Genomic DNA, 6,856 nt, shown 5'->3' on the forward strand with positions numbered 1-6,856 from the left:
CCCTCAACAGAGGAATGGATACAGAAAATGTGGTACATTTACACAATGGAGTACTACTCAGCTATTAAAAAGAATGACTTTTTGAAATTCTTAGGCAAATGGATGTATCTGGAGGATATCATCCTGAGTGAGGAAAGCTGCTAACAGTGAGTGGAACTAGCCCAGGAGAAAGCAGTTTGTTGCAGTCAACAAAGATGAAAAAGGAATAGAGATCTGAAGACTGCTTTGACATAAGCCATGGAGATGCAGAGATTGGAGTTTGCCCAGCTGGTTTCCAGCCTTGCTTTGGAGATTACAGTTAATTAGTTGGATGATGAGGACTTTGAAAGTTGGACTAAATGCATTCACATTATGCTATATTTAAGTATGGCCTCCATAGACTCATGTTTTTGAACAAGTCTATGAGGGCCAGGGAGTGGAATGTGATGTTTCTATTCTACTTTTGCTGTACTATTTTGCTGTACTACTTATTATTTCTCTTGTACTTATTTGGAACTTGGTTTTAGCCTTGTCTTTTTTTTAATTTATTTATTCATTTTACATCGCAATCACAGACCCCACCCCTCCTCTCTTCCCAACCCCACACTCCCACATTCCTTCCCCCATTAGCCTTCCTCTTGAAGGGGAACTCCCCTTCCTTGGGTACCACCCCACCCACTCCCATCTAGTTCTAGAAGGACTAAGTGCATCCTCTCCCACTGAGGCACAACCAAGCAGTCCAGATAGGGGAAGGGGATCCAATGGAAGGCAACAGAGTCAGAGTTAGCCAACAGTCTACTTGTTAGGGGACTCACATGAAGACCAAGGTGCACATCTGCTACTAATGTGTTGGGGGTCTAGGTCCAGCCTTTGCATGCTTTTTCGCTGGTGGTTCAATTTCTGTGAGCCCCCGTGGCCCAGGTTAGTTGACTCTGTAGGTCTTGTGATGTCCTTGACCCCATCAGCTTGCTCAATTCTATCCCTCACTCTTCTACCAGTCTCCCTGAGCTCTCCCTGATGTTCAGCTGTGGGTCTATGTTTCNNTTTCCANCAGCTNCTGGGTGAAGCTTCTCAGGAAACAGTTATGGTATAGGCTTCCATCTGCAAGCATAGCAAGGTATNAGTGACCAGGGTTGGTTCTCTCCCATGGTGTAGGTCTCAACTTGGAGCAGTCATTGGTTGGCCGTTCCCTGAATCTCTGTTCCAGCTTTATCCCTGCACATCTTGTAGGGAGAACAAATTTGGGGTCTAAGGTTTGTGGGTGGGTTTATGTCCCCTTCTTTCCACTGGAAAGTCCCATTTGGCTACAGGAGGTGCCCATTTCAGTCTCCATATCCCCAGTTGCTAGAGTCACCTCCATAGACTCCCAGAAGCATACACATGCATCCCAGGTCTCTGGCTAGTTCTAGANATNCTCTTGACTACTCATTTCCTTTTTCTGGCCTGGCCCTCTTCTGCCCCTTCCTCCCCACACTTGATCCTGATCCCAGTTGTTCCCCTCCTCATCTACTCTCCTTCCCAGTTCCCTCCATTCATCCATTTCTGAAAACTAATTTTTTTTCCTTTTCTGAGTAAGAGTCATGCATCCTTCCTTGGGACCTCCTCATTATCTAGTTTCTTTGTGTCTGTGGATTGTAGCATGGGTATGCTGTACTTTATGGCTAATGTCCACCTATAAGTGAGTATACGTGTCTTTCTGAGTCTGGGTTACCTCACTCAGGATGATATTTTCTAGTTCCATCCATTTGCCTGCAAATCTCATGATGTCTTTTTTTAATAGCTGAATATTATTTCATTACGTAGATGTGCCACATTTTCTTTATTCATTCTTCTGTTGAGGGACATCTACGCTGTTTCCAGTTTCTGGCTATTATGAATAAAGCTGCTATGAACATAGTAGTGGAGCAAGTGACCTTGTTTTTTTTATAAGTTCTTGAGATGCATTTCAAGTATCTATTTAAAATCTCTATATATTACTGATTTAACATTTGGTGATGTAAACTTCCCTCTTATGAAGGCTATTTCCAATTTCATTTGATAGAAGAATTTTATAATTTCTACTTCGACTTCATAAATAACTCACCAATCATGAACTACTGTGTTATCTAACTACAGCATGTATGAATAGGTTATTCACTTTCTTTTGCTATTTATTGATTTGTATTTTAATTCCATTGAGATTATAAATGATACATTATTATATTCAATTCAATGATAATTTATCTGTAGATTAATACATGCTTTATGTTAGTAATGTGCTGGTGATCAAATGTGTGTACTGCAGCTGTTAAATGGAATATTATGTAGATGTCTCTTTACATTATCTTACTATGTGTAGTATGTGATTCTGACATTTCTTAGCTAATTTTTGGTTTTGAAGATCTATTGTTTTCACTTGGGTGTCTTTGAATAGGGGATTGAAGTCACCTATTATTTTAATGAAGCCTTTGACTAGTATGATTAGTTGTGTTTTCATACAATTAGGGTCTTCAACATTGAAAATGTACACATAGAAATGGTATTTTCTTTTTGTGGTGCAGACAGATACCAAACTCAGATCCTTTCACATGCCAGGCAAACGTTCCCCTACTTCCCAACTCTTAGTTCTATCTTCTTCATGAACCACCTTTTGTTCAGTGTATAGTGGCCCTTTTTGTGTCTTAAAGTCTATTTTGCTGGTTATGATAAAGCTACTCCTGATCCATTATATTTGCTTGGATTATCATTTCCTATGTTTTCACTCGGTCTCTATTTGCAGAGAGATTATTTTCTTGTAAGCATCATGTTTCTGGAATGTATCTAAGTCCAAGTAGATTCTCTCTGTCTTTTAATTGGAGAATTCAGCTTATTATACTCGGTGTGATAATTGGGTGATAACTATAATTTTATTCTTGTTCCACATACTCTGAGATTGTTTCTTCCTCTCATTTGACACGTTTTATATTTTGTTGTACTGTTAATGTTTGATTCTTTTCCTTTTCTCGTTTGCATATCTACTTTTATAAAGGGATATTGTCTTTCAGGAGCAGTCATGTTTGTGCTATGTTTCTTCTAATTCTGAGCGGAGGTTGTCTTAAGCACCTTCTTAATGCTCAGATAGTGGTCGTGCATTCACACAATTTCTGTTTTCTGAGATCACGTTTCTCCTTTATTTCCTGGAGGATGATCTTGCTGTGTACACAAATCTCGGTGGAAAGTTGTTTTCGTTGGAGATTTGAAATGCATCATCAGTGCCCGTCTGTCCTTGGAAGTTTCACATGAAGTGACAATCAACTGTCTGGATCTGGTCGGTGGATTCAAAGGAGGGTGGAGGAGGAGGGCACAGGACACGATGCTCCTGGGAAGATGCTCTTGAGATCAGGGTGGAAGCCAGGAGAGCCCTAGTTAGGCACAAGGGCAATCAGTAGGCAGCAGTCACCAGGAAGACCTGTCTGTCTCTAAAGCCCACTGGAGAACTTCGCAGCTCTGAAAAGCCTCAGATCAGATCCTCTAGTAGCCCCAGAGAGTGTTGGAGGTTTGTTGGGTCTCACACCCTATGTGACCTTCCACGAGACAGAAACAAGAAATAAAAAGAAATAAGGAGAAAGAGGTGTTTCGTTGTCAGGTGGAGACGAACGGATGTTCAGCTGCACTACATCCACCATGCCCGGAATGATCTGTAAGAACTCAGACCTGGAGTTTGACTTGCTGAAACCCTGCTTCTATCGGAAGATGATGACATCTACTTTGGTGGTCACAACTCGACGCCTCCAGGGGAGGACATCTGGAAGAAGTTTGAACTGTTGCCCACCCCGCGATTGTCACCTGACAGTGCCTTGGCAGAGCACAGCCTGGAGCCGGTGAATGGAGATGCTGCTGCCTGAGGCCGACCTATGGAGTAACCCGGGCGAGGAGGTGATTTTCGGCCAGGGAGGACTCCGCAGCTGCACCAGCAACCGGATCATCCTTCAGGACTGCATGTGGGGCGGCTTCTCCAACAGGGGGAAGCCAGAAAGTGTGGTGAGCAAGAAGCTGCTAGGGGGCTACTGGTCCCTCGCCATTGGCGCAGGCACCTTGGCCCCTAGAGCAGCAGGTGCCACCAGCTCTGCTGGCCACGAGCGCGCAGTGGGACAGCAGGTGTGGGGCGTGGGAAAGCAGCCTGGCTCACAGAGCTTTCCCACCTGGACTTGGAGTGCGTGGACCCTGCTGTGGTCTTCTTCCCAGCAAATAAGCGCGAGCCTATGCCTGTACCCACCATTCCCGCCAGCACCAGCTCAGCCATAAGCCTTGTTGACCACCAGGGGCTCAGCCTAGAGGACCCTAGAGGACTTCCTAAGCAACTCAGGTTCTGTAGAGGAAGGCGGAGAGGAAATCTATGTGGTCATGCTGGAGGAGACACAGTTCTCCAAGACTGTCTCCAGGCTCCCCACAGCGGCGCATCAGGAGAATGCAGCGCAGAGTCCTGGGTGCGTGCAGTCCAGTGAGCTGATCCTTAAGCATTCTGGAGCAACACAACTATGCCGCTCCACCTTTGCCCTACGTGGACAGGGAGGACACACGGCCTCAGAAGAAGCCCAGAAGCCACACTTCCCTAGCCCTCAAATGCGTCTTCTGGCCAAAGGCTCCGAGGTTGGGATCCCGGAACAACTCAGACTGGGAGAACACTGAGCATTGCCACAACCACAACAGGATGGAGCGCCAATGTCATGACATTATGCGCTCCAACTTCCTGAACCTCAGGGATCTTGTGCCTGAGCTGGTGCACAATGAGAAGGCCGCTAAGGTGATCATCCTGAAAAAAGCCACTTAGTACATCCACACTCTGCAGGCTGATGAGTCCAAGCTCCTGGTGGAAAGGAAGAAACTGTATGAAAGACAATAGCAGTTGCTACAGAAAATCAAACAATATGCTCTGTGCTAAATGTTTCTTAAATGGACAGTCACTGTTACTTTGCACATGTTAACTTGAAAAAGAAAAGCTATTGTGCTGACATAAAGAATGGTTTACCTTCATATTGGTCCCTTGTTAAGTTTGGATCTGAATAGGGGCAAGTCATTGATGGAGTTCTAGTGGTACCTTGGAAAGCCCAGGAATAGAATGCTGTTAGGTAATTTCTTTCTTTCTTCTAACCTCAGTGAATGCTTCATGCTGGCCATGAATGTTCAGGACAGTTGGGAACCTTTACAGGGTATTGAAGTCAGGTTCACTCCAAGTTTCCAGAGCCACTCCTCCTTTTTACAAGAGATTAGATTCCAATAGATGCTACAAAAGGGGTTTGGCATTTGATATATATGAGGGGACATCTTTGTAAATTTAATTGATTCACCCACCAAGAGATNGGTATTATTCAGGAAGTTCACTCCTAAGTATTGTAATAATACCTCAATGTTTGAGAAGCATGTTTTGCATACAGATATATTTTCAATTTGTTTATGTACTGTACTAATTCTTACCCTGTCTGTGTACTTTTGTATGTTACTGGTAGGTAACTAAATTTGATACTTATGTTTTCATATGAAAATGAATAGTGAAAGGTTTTAGTAGATATTTATATTTTTTGAATTAAGAAACTTTTTAAAGAAATTATATGTGTCTGTGTGTTCCTTTTTTTCCAAGTCCATATCTTCCTGTTAGTATATTTGTTCACATGTGATATGTAGAAATGATTGAACTCAATGCTGTGTGTTTAATTTCTACAAAATATGTGCTCTTTGAAATACCTCATGTTCTTATGAAATAAATGATTTTTTTAAAAAAAGAAACTTTCTGGTGGGAGAAATGTTTTTCAGCTGATTAGTTTGCTCTTAAATGTGATTTGGAACTTTTTGTTTCATAGATTTTATATTTAATGATGATGATGATGATAACAACAACACAACAACAGATTTAATATTATGTCTCTAACCTGCACTTTTCGTCATTTAGTTATACTATGCTATTAAGAGTTTCTCTTGGTCAGATCCATTTGAAATAAACACTTCTTGTACTTGCATATTTATGGATTTCCTAAAATGTAGGAATGATTCTGCTGCTCTTCCGTTGAATAGGTTTAATATACTCTTCAGCTTTCGCTTGCCTTCTTTAGATATGCCACTGAACTAGATGTTCAAGTTCAGATATCCTTTACTCATTCCAGCCTAATCAGGTTTTCAATAGTTTAGTGTACATTGACCATAGCAAAAATGGATTTATTATATCATTTTCATATATGTACCAAAATTACAATGTTAATATTTATCATTCATCACCATCTTTTGGTCCTTTATCCACATAGTCATTATTAATCTATACTTCTATCTTTTCAAATCTGGGTTCTACATATGAGAGAAAGCATGGTGTTCATGTAAATTGTCTTATTTGTTAAGCATTATAATCTCCATTTTCATATCAATTTTCATTTCATTCTTTGTATAACTGAATATAACTGAATATACTTCTTTGTATATGTGTGTCTATATAGACCTGGAACTCACTCTGTAGACCAGGCTGGCCTCAAACTCAGAAATCTGCCTGCCTCTGCCAGGTTTTCAATAGTTTAGTGTATATAGTTCAATAGTTTTAATGTATATAGAGGATTCTATTTCTTCTATATGCTTTCTCCAAGGTCTTATTTTTCATGGTAGAATTTATTTTTTACTTTTTTAATTTAATATTTATTGTTTGAGAATTTCCTACATGCATATACTATCACATTTTCTTTATACATTTACCTATTGTTGTTAGGCAAGGATAAATCCATGACTTGACTTTTATAAATACTGTAACAATAACATGAGTGTCCAGGTATATCTTCATGAAAAGTTTGGTTCTTTTGAACACACACACACACTGACACTCACAGAGAGAGGGCAGGGAGAGAGAGAGAGAGAGAGAGAGAGAGAGAGAGAGAGAGAGAGA

The 6,856-nt window shown here is 41.2% G+C and overlaps 1 pseudogene; it reads left to right on the forward strand.

Annotated features, from left to right (window-relative positions):
- The first annotated feature begins 3,597 nt into the window (after nucleotides 1–3,597).
- On the forward strand, nucleotides 3,598–4,879 carry LOC110289178 (annotated as a pseudogene).
- The last annotated feature ends 1,977 nt before the right edge of the window (nucleotides 4,880–6,856 follow it).

This window comes from Mus caroli, unplaced genomic scaffold (assembly GCF_900094665.2).
Source record: "Mus caroli unplaced genomic scaffold, CAROLI_EIJ_v1.1 scaffold_17699_1, whole genome shotgun sequence".
Taxonomy (NCBI): Eukaryota; Metazoa; Chordata; class Mammalia; order Rodentia; family Muridae; genus Mus; species Mus caroli.